This window comes from Arachis duranensis, chromosome 3 (assembly GCF_000817695.3).
Source record: "Arachis duranensis cultivar V14167 chromosome 3, aradu.V14167.gnm2.J7QH, whole genome shotgun sequence".
NCBI classification, from domain to species: domain Eukaryota; kingdom Viridiplantae; phylum Streptophyta; class Magnoliopsida; order Fabales; family Fabaceae; genus Arachis; species Arachis duranensis.
The window spans coordinates 117,480,339-117,494,855 of NC_029774.3; the positions used below are offsets into that span (position 1 = coordinate 117,480,339).

Below are 14,517 nucleotides of genomic sequence, written 5' to 3' on the forward strand. Positions count from 1 at the left end.
TGCACTGCTGCCCGTTTCTTCTTCTTCTTCTTCTTCTTCTGTGAATTCTGTGAATTTCTGGATTTCTTCTTCTTTTGTTGTGGAATATTATTGTTGCTGATTTGTTGATTTGTTGTTTTCTACTTGTTGATTTGTTGATTTGTTGTGGAATATTATTGTTTCTGCTTGTTGATTTATTGGGGATGGGTGAAGGGAATACGGGAAGAGGAAGGGGACGAGTGGGGACGCTGGGTGGGGGGAAGGGGAAAGGGGGGAGGGGGACGGCGGTGGCGTTGGTGGTGGTGGAGTGGCAGTGGGTGTTGATGATGATGATGATGGTGATGATGATGTTGATAATGGTGGTGGAGTGGCAGTTGATGGTGGTGGTGGTGAAGGAGGTAATTATGTTGTTAGTGGTGAGAGTATTTTTGTCTAAAAAAATTTAAAAAGACGATTTTAATACGAAAAAAAACGCTAAAGACGATTCTAAATCAAAAATTAGATTAAGGACGGATTCAATTTCGACCCTCAACGTGAGAAACCAAAACAATACTTATCTCTTATTATATCATGTGATGATATAATTCATTGATGTTGTCGAATAATGTATGGTGTACAAATTATGTTAATTTTAATTTCTTAGTCGCTTTTATTGAACAATATCGTAGCTATTTAGTATTTAAACGTGGGATAATGTATGAGCGTTGTACTAATAATCCTGTCTTTAGATAGTATGTCATATCATTTGTTAATTAATGCAACATCATGGGTGGTACCTCATCAAGTTAGGATAGATGTTAATTAATGCTACATCCAGCTTGGTAATATGTTAAGAGTTATGTTTAGAGCACTAGAAAAAATTGGTCGAATACTGTTAAATTTATCGGTGAATTTATCGAAAAAAATCTTTCATTAATATATTTATCATTGAAATTATTATTGAAATAAATTCAACAGTATAAATTTTATCGATAATTATTTATTAACAATTTTTTATTTACCGTTAATTACTAGTAGATTTATTGGTAAATATTAACTTTTAATTAGTAAAATATTTTATCTTATTACTGTCGAATTTATTTTTTGATAAATTCAATAATAATATTATATTTTATTTTTTTAAAAAAAATTGTTTAAAAATTCAACATATAATTTTAAATGTTTAAATTCAATAATTTTTAAACTAATAAAATTTAAAATTTTACAATTTTTATAATAAATTGTCCATAATTTTTGGTTAAAAGTTCACAAATAAATTCACACATCAAAATTTACGAATAAAGAAAAAAATTACTCACGTATGAAAAAAAGTAGCACTATAAACATATACTCTAAATCCACCAAAAATAAACTTGGATAAGGTTTGATATGAAAAACAAGATACTTTATGATGGTTAAATAACATTAAATAGTTAAAACTCTCTAGACAACAAAATATTGAAAAGAAAAATTAATTATATAAATAGTATATCTATTTAAAATTTTAAGTAATCCACTAACATGCATATTTATGTCTCTCAAATGGTATATCTATTTAAGCTTATACAATTTTAGCAACTTACAAATCTAGTTGGAGGTTTTGCATTATAAACTTACTGGCTACAGTAGTATTTTATGAAATAGTAGACTATACACATTCAATTACAAACTATAAACATAATCAACACACAAATATACATATAATCAACAAACAAATTATAATTAAACAAATAAATCAAAGTTCATATATTCAAATGAGTAAATTACAACAAATTTTGTAAAATTAACAATAATCAATTCAGCAAAATTAATTCAGAAAATAATTAACTCAGACAACAATAAACTCAGAAAATTAACAACAATTAACAATAAGTCAATAATAAACTTAAAAAATTAACAAGTTAAAATTAACTCAAAAAATTAAAGTGCGCCTATGTGTAGAGGGTCATTCTGCTAAAAATTTTCTAAGTTAAAAGCTGCAGAATTCACAGATTCAACCCCCAATCTTCCGACGGACATAACTTTCTCATTTTAAATCGTTTTTCGCCCGTTCTTCGAACGGCATGGATATCCCGGATCCAATTTCACTTCTAAATAAGTTTGGCATAAAACGGAGATCCAGAGTCCAGGTTATGTCCCATCAAAGTATGCCCAAAAACCATGTTTTCATACAAAACCACAAGGTGCCTTTTTCAAAACAAGTCATTTTCAACCCTTTTTAAAATCAACCAAAACATGCTAGTTTCAACCCTTTTTGAAATCAATCAAAATATACCAAAATCAACATCAAGCCTCCTCAACTCATACATTAATGCTTTGCCACGATTCACAAAACCGCCATATAACCATTTTTACCCATTTCAATCAAATGGCTAAATTACAAACACATTAACATGTCATACATCTTTTCTCATCCTAATTTCCAACAATACTATTTCCAATCAATCATCATTACACATAATCAATATTATACTCACTGTCACATGGTTTCACCCACAAATCAACCTTAATCATTTCTCAAGTATATATCACAACATACATATCTCTTATGCATCATCATACCATCAAGGCATCAATAATCATGATCAAATATATGACCACATAACATACCTCAACCAAAACCAAACATACCTCATCTATACAATTTCACCCAAAATTACCAGTTTCCACACTTCAACTCCTCAAACCTCATTATTCAATAACCAACCCAATCATTCATATATTCATTATCTGAAATTCATCCAATCACTTGTGTCATCATACAATGCACACATCAACTTACCTTCCTTACCTCTTTCCGGCCTTCGGCCAAAATTTACGGCCTCTGGCCCAATTTCAATGCATAAACCACAAATCAATACTCATTACCCAATACATCAAATTTTCAATACACCAAGCATTCAAGGCCACACAATTCTCAACCCAATCATTAATTCACATTACATACCAACTATGCATATTAGCACCAACCATTTACACAATCCAAACTTAATCCTAGGGGCATCTAGCCTAGGAATTCTCATCACACCACACGGTACTTAAATGAAACTTAAACCGTACCTCTTGTAGCCAAATCAATTGAGCCTCTTCTTTGGAAGTCTCCACCAACCTTAGCCCCAAGCCTCACCAAAGCTCCTCAAGCAACACCAATCTCCCAATTGTGCACCAAAACCATCAAATGCACTAACATAACCAATATCACATACATACATCAACCTAGGGCTCATAAAAATGATAATTCACAAGGGTTGGAGGGTTTCTTACCTTTACTCAGTGAAGTTTGTGATGAATATCACCCATGGCTCATACTAGAGCACTCCTAAACAACCAAAATCACAAGGTTTTCTCAAAATCCAAACCAAATTCGAATTTGAAGAGGAAAATGAAAACTGGGCAGAGGACAGTAGATTACTCACCACAAAACTTAAATAAAATTGTAGAGAATGAGAAAAGCGATGTGTGACCACAAACGGCTTGTCAATCGGAGCTCCGTAGCTCAAGTTATGGTGGTTTGAAAATCAAAGAGAGTTAGGTTTTCTCTCTTCTCTTCTCTCTTCTCTATTTCAGCGCCCAACACTCATTCTTTAGGACAAAATGAGCTGAAATGCTCATAACTAATGTTTATATATGTTGGGTCTTGGGCCCACTTAGGCCCGGTTCACTTATTTTTATCCGTTGGCCCAATTTTGGACCAAAACCTTTAAGATTAGTGCTCTAAATCGCACTTCAAATATTTCTACCTCCCCTAATTATAATTCCTCATTTCTTAATCTTATTTACTCATAATCAATTTTCTCAGCTGCAGTACCAGACAGATCTCAGCCGGTACTTCCGGTCAAAATTTCACTGCGCGCTTTTACGCAGAAAACTATGTTTTCCAACTCAGAACTGAATCCAAATATCATATTTAAATCATCAAATTCCAATTGCCAAATATTCCACCCATATTCGCTCTGACTTAACTTGTTATTTAATTAATTTCGGTTAGACCGGGTATTACACGTTTACCCAGGAAAACTCGTGTCTCAGATAATTCAATTTCATAAGCCATATAAAAAATTCATTCAACATCCATCAATGTCTAAGTCATTCTCAACATCATCATCATTCATCAATCCATATCTCATTTCCAAATTCATTCAAAATCATATTTCAAAAAAAAAATCCTCATCATCCTTCTTTCCATTCCATTCACTAAGAATTCCCAATCCAAAATATAACTCTTTCTTTGATAAATAAAGTAATCTTAAACCATATAATGCTTAAAATTAAACCTTTTAAAATAACTACTTCAAATGAAATTTCTAATTTTATAAAATTTCGCCAGCATCTCCTCTAAAACTCGGATTCTGTCACCCTTTTTGGGTCTCATCCAAACATTTCTCAAAATTTTTCTCAACCATTTCCAAATCTTAATCATTTCCCAATATTCAACTAGTTCCAATATCAAATTATTTTCAAATCGAACCAATTCCAATAATAAGTTAAAATCAAACCAACTCAAATATTAAATCAGTTATAGAATTAAACTAACTCAAAATCAAACCGCTTCTAGAATCAATTTATTTTCATATCTCAAATCATTCCCAAAATCGATTCATTTACATTACCAAATAAATTCCAAAACCAAGAAAATCTACTTTTCATAACAATCAAGTAATTAACATTTCAAACTAATTTCTTATCAACAACCATACACCACTCACGCAATCAAGCAACTAATAATTCAGTCTAACAAACCATCACATTCACAAGACAAATATAATCACAGAAGTATGTCTTTTTGCAATAATATCTATTTATAACAACTCTGTAATATAAAATAGATTTTAAAAAAAATTCCTACCTTGATTTAATCTGAGCTCAGTAGGTAAACGCATCAAATCCTCTTTTGTTTATTTTCAATTTACAGTAGCGACAACAACCTTGTTTGTTTTCAAGCAATATCAGCAGCGGCATCAAGAATCACAGCAACAACACTCTTCTGACATAAATTGGAATTAAACGCGGAATTGATATTAAGCGGAAATAGAACAAAATTAGTAATAGAGTATTACGGTAAATTGAAACAGAACCAAATAATCTCACCACAAGAAACAAAGTAGCAGTGACCATTTGAACCAATCATGCAACAGCTACTTCTAATGACGGCAGCTACTAAAAGCTCCGGTGGTGGATTTTCGATGACCCGAGACACAACGACATAACTGTAATAAAATCAATGACAATGATATTATTAAAAATTAAAAGAAATGGAAATTAGAGGAAAGAACGCTCTTACCAGCAGTGGATCCCAGCGATAGAAGCTCGGCAACACAACCAACAGCGATGGCAATGGCTGGGCAGTGACAGAGCTCCCACCAGGCTTCCTATTCTCTCTCCTATTTGCGTGTTTTGTTCCTCATAGTGACGGGGGTTCAACAGCAGTGGTGGTAGGATGCGGCGGCATGGAACGGTGACACCACTCACAATGATGATGGCGGCGGGCTTGTGGTTTTCCACGGTGGCGGTAGAGGTAGCTTCCTCTTCTTCCCGTCGTGGTTCCCTTCACAAATCCCCTTTTCAGCGACAGCGACGGCCTCAACAACGACTGGCTCAAGGCAACGGTGACGTGGACAGTCTCAGACAACAACGATGGCCAGCGCAACGACGGCGACCCTCCCATGGTGGTGGCGGCACAGCTGGCAGCGCGAATCCCTTTTTCCTCCTCGCATCTCTCTCTCTGCCCGATCTCTCTCCTCTTCTCGTGCATGACAGCGGCTTGTGAACGGACCAGGGCTCCTCGTGCATCAGTTTCTCGGAACCGTGGTAGCGACGTGATTACGATGATGTGGCGGCGCGGCTTTCCCTCTTTTCTTCCCTCTTTCCCCGTCGCAGCCCCGACTCTTTTCTTTCCCTCTCTGTTCTGCGTTTCTTTCCCTTTTCTTTTTCTTTTTTCTTTCCTTATTTCTTTCTAAAGGGGATGGGGCTGGGTCAAGGGAGTGGCGGCGTGGAGTGGCGATGAGGGTTGGGTCCAAGGGAATTACTTTTGGTAAATTGAGGTTTGGGTAATTTTAATAAAATTTGGGAATATTGTAATTAATTAAAATCTAATTTATTTTCAAAAAGATTACTTTAAAGATATTACTTAATTATCAATTTACTACTTAATTCTCAATCAAGTATTCTAATTTAAAATATAAGATAATGTAACTACTTTTCTTTGTTTATAAAGATTAAAGTATTAAATTTCAAACTATCAATTATTTAAATTAAATCATATAAAATTCTTCTTATTATACAATTACTAAACTTTATAATTTAAATATAGAAAACACTTCAATAATTATAAAATTGAATAAGAATCTTAATTTATTTCAAACTCAATTAATCAAAACTTTAATTATCTTTAATAAAGAGATTTCTAAAATTAAAGTTGTAAATAAATAATTAAACTTGAAATTAATTTATAATAAAATTTTCAAAAATTCTAGGACTTACATTCCACCCACCTTATAAAAATTTTCGTCCTCGAAAATTGATACAAAATAAAAGAGATTTCATATCACTTCACTCTTGAACGCATTTAAAGAAAAAGCAAAAAGTTTTCAGTATATATACCAGGATTTTCATATGGCATAAAGGTATAAAGGGTATAAGTGTGATGCGAATCAAAAGTTACAAGATAGGCTTGATGTATAAGATGATATGTTTCAAATAAGTAATGGTAAAGCAAGGCGACAAAAGGTTATAAAACAAGCCGGGGTTAAAATGATGTGCTTAACGTCCGTATACTAATCTCATACCAACTTCAGAGATTCAATTATTCAAACTTCAAGATAACTTATCTCCACCATTCTTAACCGTACTTCATTGAGCAACCCATCCAAAGGTTCTCGACTTTATCAAACACTTCGCAAACCTTACTACTGGTCATAAGCCCCACATCAACAGAACTCTCTCACGTAAAGCAAGGTTTCACAACTCCCTGTGACGTCATACACTTACGAGTTTCACCTTTTGTGTTCACTAAACGTGTCCTAAAGGACTAATGTGTCGTTCACTAAGTCTAATGGTCGCACAAGATGCCAAAACTAATCTCGAGTATACTTAGAAGGATAATAGACTATAGAAAAGAAAGAAAAGCGACAAAGACCGCGTTCGCGAGAATTTGAAAGAATAAATACAATTGCAGGTAAACAAGGATGCTCAAGCAATGAAGTTTGCTAGAAAGAAATCAATTGATAATTTCAAGAATAATTCTTTGATTAAAGAAATTCAATAGGATCAATAAATAAGAGAAAATTCAGCGCATTAATTTGAAATATATCCAAGCTAAGTTGAAGAAGTATGAGGTTTCATAGAAAAGGAATGATTAAAGACTATGGTGACGCATTACCGTGGAACAACTTTAAATGATCACAGGGGTTTCATAGTTCATGGAGGTATATGGAATCAATAGCCATGTTGAAAGAGTTTTAATATAGTCAGAAGTGTAAACATGCAAGATATGTGTAAGGTACAAATGGCGAACCAAGAAAATTTAAATTACATTCCAAGAAAAGAGAAGGAGGAACGACACACCAAATTGATTGGCACAATTTAGAACACATAAGCCAATACAATATAATAAAAAGGGGTACTTTACATTTTCAAAGATTCAAGGGTCGGCATCGTACCCAAAATAATTCCAATGTTATATCAAAGAGTACAAAATTCATAAAGAGAAGTATAATGACAAAGATAGACGTTCTTAATGATTCAAATAGCAGTTTACAAATAAGAGGCGAACGCATGGAGAAATTAAAGAACTTCAATGGAGACGATGAGAAGAGAACGGTGCATTCGTTAGAATTGAATTCAAGCTAAATCAAAGTACAAGATTCACAAGAAAGTGACCAGAGTCAATGACGTCATTTACAACATCCAAGGGAATGGGTAGGAACGCAATCAAATGAAAGATTCACAAGGAATAGATAAACTTAAGAGGAAGATCATCTTACCTAGTAAAAAGAGAAGATATAAAACAAACAATTGAGGGAACTGAACAAAGTATAGATGTTTGCATTACCTCGAAACTCCACGACTCCTCATAACCTCGTACACTTATCAAATTCACTTTCTGCGCACACAAATTGCGTCCCTAAATTCTAACACATAAGAAATACTAAACTTGAGAAGATTACAAATAACACAAATTGTATTTGCAAGAAATTGGGAGAATATTTAGGTTCGTAGTTGAACAAGGATGGTATTTCGCAAGGATTTTGATAGAATATGTGAGATTATCAACAGACAAGGATGTATATAAGCAATGAAGTGTAGTGTAAAGGGAGTTAATTTGAAAGCTTAAGAAGGAATTCTGAATTCAAGAGCTTCGACATGGACAATAATAAGAAAGAGAGTACAGTAATTTAGAACAACTGTAAATTGAACCTAAGGGAATTGGTTTATCCTTTTCTAAAGAAAGTATATAAATTCAATATTTTTTCGAAAAAAAAAAGCTAAACAAAAGTCAATATTATATTATGCTAAATCAAATTCAAATTAAAATGATTTGTGTGAAGTTTATTAAATGAAAATTAACTGAAATAAAAAGAAGAAATCTTGCTTTAGGAGGTTTGAAGAGTTCGTAGATATATAATCAAGTAAATATATATGCATAAAAATTCGAATAATGTTGTAAAAGGATTAAATTATATTCAAATGAGAAAATCTAAGGTAAGGTATTCTTGTAAGAATAAATAAAGACTAAGTAGTACTTTTAAATAAAAGCATGTTTTAACTATATAAAGAAATTTTTTTGTTTTTTTTTTTTTGTAGGGAAGTATTTATAAAATCAAAGGTTATCATATTCAGGATTCAAATAATGGTTACAATCAGAATCAAACAGAAAAAGAACTAAAATAGAACTATTTTCAAAAGAGATTTCAAGATAAGAGTTGTAGAAGAAAACTACTAAAATTGATACATTTTATCAAAACAATGTCAGTTTTTATCATTTTTACGAAGAAACACAAAACCAAATATTGTAATCCGAGCAGGACACACAATAGTTGCAGAACACAAAATAGGAGAACTAAATCGCATAATTAATTTACTATGAATCGCGACTCTTAAGATTTCAAATTATTTAGGAATCAAGGATTATGCATTGCACAAAAACTAATTCAAGATCAAATCAATAAATACCAAATTTATGAATAGTGTCAAGGTCGAATATTCCTTAAAGATTCAAGAAACAATTAGGAACATAATCAAGCAAGGATATATATGAATGACAAGATATGGTAGAAAAATATCCAAAACACATTTCAAGAAAGAAATAAAAAACTAGAGATTCTAATACAATTGATAAAGAAAAAGATAATGTCAAACACGAATAAAGATTATACATTGAAACAGAAATAATCTCTAGAACTTAGTCTCTAACGTTCTCAAAACCCGCGACTCGCGTTATCTATGACTCACATATCATTTATGATAACCCATTAATGCTTACATATACATAATTCACTAGTGTTAAGCCGGCCAAACTTAATACCAGGAATTATGCAATGCAAGACTAATGGCATCAATCAATAGACCGTCATGTGCATAAAACTCTAATTCTCATTATTCAAACAAGACCTACTACATGACAGACTCTCAGAGTATGCAATTGAAGCATAGTCGGTTCATTCCTCAAGCTCTACAGGAACGACCACTCTGATACCATAATGTAACACCCTCACTATCAGAACGTCATGCTTTCGGCTGCGCTACTCTGATAGTAAGAAGTATTATGACTACTTCATATATTTAATAATATAATAGGAGCCTTTGACTCGAAATCGTATTAGAGTTCTTTTTTGAAAAATCGGAAAAAGAATACTTTTTAAATAAAATAAACAACAAGCATATACATGTACAAAATTTCTTACTCAAGTAACTTATACATATTATATACATACAAATCATACAACTCTTATCCCTCTTACATTATATAATTTTGATAGCGAGGGGTAAATAAATAAAAACTAAACAACATTATCAACTAAGAGAAACGCAATACAACCCTTCGTGAGCTTTTTCATCCATCTCCTGAAAAGATAAAATGTAGGGGGTGAGAACCTAACCACACGGCCTCACCATGAAGTTTCAGAATTGTCATAAGAAGATATTTAATAAGAAAACTATTTTCAAACTCAGTGATTATCATTGCCTTAAGAATCCTTTTAAAAATCAATAGCTAATCGTTCAAAACCTTTTCAACAAAACAATGTTTAATCTTTCAGAAATAAAAAAAAACTTTCTTTTCTTATAAGAAATTCTCAATCAGAAACCAACCACGCAATCAATCAACACAATCATCAATTCAGTACCAAAGTTCATTCTCAAATGTATCACACTAGGATAAACACAGGCAAGACAGACAAGGAAAGCACAGGTTTAGGTAGTAGTTACAGCAAATAGTTCAGGTAGCAGTTAAGAACAGTTTAACAATTAGGCAAACCAAAACAAGTTCAAACCCAAGCAAAGCATACAAATTCATATGATGCATGCCTGCCCTATGGCTAATGAGCTCATCTGTCGGTTATCCAGCCAACCCGACAAGTCCGAAAACCTTAGACTATCCCGTGATGCGCATCCCCATGATTCTATGCATAACTTTTTCTCATAAATATATATCAAATCGCTCAATGGGGTACCATTCCCCGGGAATTTATAAGTGTCCGGTCACCCTTACGTCGTTGGGTCAACAGAGTATCGAGTCTCAACCTGGAGCAAGTGGTGGCAAGTCACTGCGTTTACCCAGGGAAACTCGTGTCTCAGACAATTCAATTTCATAAGCCATATAAATAATTCATTCAACATCCATCAATGTCTAAGTCATTCTCAACATCATCATCATTCATTAATCCATATCTCATTTCCAAATTCATTCAAAATCATATTTCAAAGAAAATCCTCGTCATCCTTCTTTCCATTCCGTTCACTAACAATTCCCAATCCAAAACATAACTCTTCCTTTGATAAATAAAGTAATCTTAAATCATTTAATGCTTAAAATTAAACCTTTTAAAATAACTACTTCAAATGAAACTTCTACTTTTATAAAATTTCGGCAACATCTCCTCTAAAACTCGAATTCTGCCATCCTTTTTGGGTCCCACCCAAACATTTCTCAAACCTTTTCTCAATCATTTCCAAATCTTAATCATTTTCCAAAATTCAACTAGTTCCAATATCAAATTATTTTCAAATTGCACGAATTTCAATAATAAAACTCTTTTTAAAATCAAACCAACTCAAATATTAAATTAGTTATAGAATTAGACTAACTCAAAATCAAACCGCTTCCAGAATCAATTTATTTTCATATCTCAAATCATTTCCGAAAATCAATTCATTTACATTACCAAATAAATTCAAAAACCTAAAAAATCCACTTTTCATAATAATCAAGTAATTAACATTTCAAACCAATTTCTTATCAACAACCATACACCACTCACGCAATCAAGCAACCAATAATTCAGTCTAACAAACCATCACATTCACAAGACAAATATAATCACAGAAGTATGTCTTTTTGCAATAATATCTATTTATAACAACTCTGTAATATAAAATAGATTTTAAAAAAAATTCCTACCTTGATTTAATCTGAGCTCAGTAGGTAAACGCATCAAATCCTCTTTTTTTTATTTTCAATTTACAGTAGCGGCAACAACCTTGTTTGTTTTCAAGTAATATCTGTAGCGGCATCAAGAATCACAGCAACAACACTCTTTTGACATAAATTAGAATTTAACGCGGAATTGATATTAAGCAGAAATAGAACAAAATTAGTAATGGAGTATTACGGTAAATTGAAACAGAACCAAATAACTCACCACGAGAAACAAAGTAGCAGTGACCATCTGAACCGATCAGATGGCAGCTACTTCTAGTGATGGTGGCTACCAAAAGCTCCAGTGGTAGATTTTCGATGACCCGAGACACAACGACACAACTATAACAAAATCAATGAAAATAATATTCTCAGAAATTAAAAGAAATGGAAATTAGAGGAAAGAACGTTCTTACCAGCAGTGGATCCCGGCGACAGAAACTCGGCAACACAACCCACAGCGATGGCAACGGCTGGGCAGTGACGGAGCTCCCACTAGGCTTCCTATTCTCTCTCCTATTTGCGTGTTTTGTTCCTCATAGTGACGGTGGTTCAACAGCAGCGGTTGTAGGACGCGGCGGCATGGAACGGTGACACCACTAACAATGATGATGGCGGCGGGCTTGTGGTTTTCCACGGTGGCGACAGAGGTAGCTTCGTCTTCTTCCCGTCGTGGTTCCCTTCACAAATCCCCTTTTCAGCGACAGCGACAGCCTCAACAAGGACTGGCTCAAGGCAACGGCGACGTGGACAGTCTCAGACAACGACGATGGCCAGCGCAACGACGGCGACCCTCCCGTGGCGGTGGCGGCACAACTGGCAGTGCGAATCCCTTCTTCCTCCTCGCGTCTCTCTCTCTGCCCGATCTCTCTCCTCTTCTCGTGCATGACAGCGGCTTGTGAACGGACCAGGGCTCCTCGTGCATCAGTTTCTCGGAACCGTGGTAGCGACGTGATTACGATGATGTGGCGGCGCGGCTTTCCCTCTTTTCTTCCCTCTTTCCCCGTCGCAGCCCCCACTCTTTTCTTTCCCTCTCTGTTCTGCGTTTCTTTCCTTTTTTTTTTCTTTTTTCTTTCCTTATTTCTTTCTGAATGGTATAGGGCTGGGTTAAGGGAGTGGCGGCATGGAGTGGCGGTGAAGGTTGGGTCCAAGGGAATTAGGGTTTGATTTGGGCACTTTGAAATTAGGAATACTTTGGTAGATTGAGGTTTGGGTAATTTTAATAAAATTTGGGGATATTGTAATTAATTAAAATCTAATTTATTTTCAAAAGAATTACTTTAAAGATATTACTTCATTATCAATTTACTACTTAATTCTCAATCAAGTATTCTAATTTAAAATATAAGATAATGTAACTAATTTTCTTTACTTATAAAGATTAAAGTATTGAATTTCAAATTATCAATGATTTAAATTAAATCATATAAAATTTTTTTTATTTTACAATTACTAAACTTTATAATTTAAATATAGAAAACACTTTAATAGTTATAATATTGAATAAGAATCTTAATTTATTTCAAACTCAATTAATCAAAACTTTAATTATCTTTAATAAAGAGATTTTTAAAATTAAAGCTATAAATAAATAATTAAACTTGAAATTAATTTATAATAAAATTTTTAAATATTCTGGGACTTACATATAACAAGTAACAACAAAAAATGGACAACAACTTTATGTTGGCGCGATGTAACTCAGCCGCGATGATAGTGACAAGGCGACGACCTCCGATCGACAGGAAGGAACACCAACAGCAGTGGCACGGCAGAAGCTCCAGCAACGGCATGGCAGAGGCTCCAACAGCAGTGATGACAATATGCTAATCTGCAAGTAGTAGCAGTGCAACCGACTTCAATGGACGAGAGAGAGAGAGAGAGAGAGAGAGAGAGAGAGAGAGGTTTTGTGTTCGAGTTTCACTAAATCCTGTTACTATCAAAATTTTTCGACAGAAAATCCGATGATAAACTCAGCACTAATAAAATTAATTTCCGCGCATCTGTTTCCTCTCGGATTTAGCGGTGAAATTTTAAATCTGACGGTAACTTCTTCAAAGGACGAATTTTCACTTGTAACTGTCAGAAAATTTGCTGCTAAATCCGTGGTAACATTCATCGCTAAATCTGACGGTATTCAACGTATTTTTTGCAGTGAAACTTGACTTGACTTGAATCATATTAGAAGGTCCAAAATTTAAAAATAAAAAATAAAAAATTCTGAAAAAAATATTTAAATTAACAATAATAAATAATTAAAGGTATTAAAGGTATTAATAAAGAAAATACAAAATAAATCAATAAAAATATAATTATATTACATGTATATAAAAATAAGACACCACATTAGTCATTTATATAAAAGGATAAAGTACTAAATTGGTCCCTTACGTTTGGACGTAATCCTGTTTTGGTTCTTAAGGTTTAAAGTATCACATTTGAATCCAAAAAAGTTTTATTTTTCTTGAATGTAGTCTCACCGTTTAGTCAAAGTTAAATAATTAACGGAATATCCTACATAATAGCAGTACAAGAACAAGATCGATAATTTAGAGAACAAGTACAAGTTCTAGAGGTACAAAATCAAGCGTGGATGTATCATTTATCATTCTCTTTAGTTCTATAGAAAATATTTTATTTAAATTATAAGAAGACTGATAAATAAGTATATTGATGCATCCACAGTTAATTTTGTGCCTATGGTGCTTGTACTTGTTTTCTAGATTATCGACCTTATTCTTGTACTGCTGTCATGTAGGACATTCCATTAATTATTTAACTTTGAACCTCACAGCGGGACTAAATTGAAACTAAATACATTTTTTTTATTCAAATAGGACACTTTAAACTTTAAGAACCAAAACAGGATTATGTCCAAATATAAAAAAACTAATTTAGTATTTTATTTTATATAAAATATATAT

The 14,517-nt window shown here is 33.2% G+C and overlaps 1 long non-coding RNA gene across 2 annotated transcripts; it reads right to left on the bottom strand.

Annotated features, from left to right (window-relative positions):
* Positions 1-9,860: 9,860 nt before the first annotated feature.
* Positions 9,861-12,515, bottom strand: LOC107480486 (uncharacterized). Of its 2 annotated transcripts, none has more exons than XR_001590462.3 (4): positions 12,010-12,515; positions 11,817-11,935; positions 11,576-11,676; positions 9,861-10,020 (listed from the first exon to the last, which is right to left on the bottom strand). It is a non-coding gene; the product is annotated as an uncharacterized LOC107480486 (long non-coding RNA). The 2 variants fall into 2 exon arrangements; XR_001590461.3 differs by having other exon boundaries at positions 11,576-11,710.
* Positions 12,516-14,517: the final 2,002 nt, after the last annotated feature.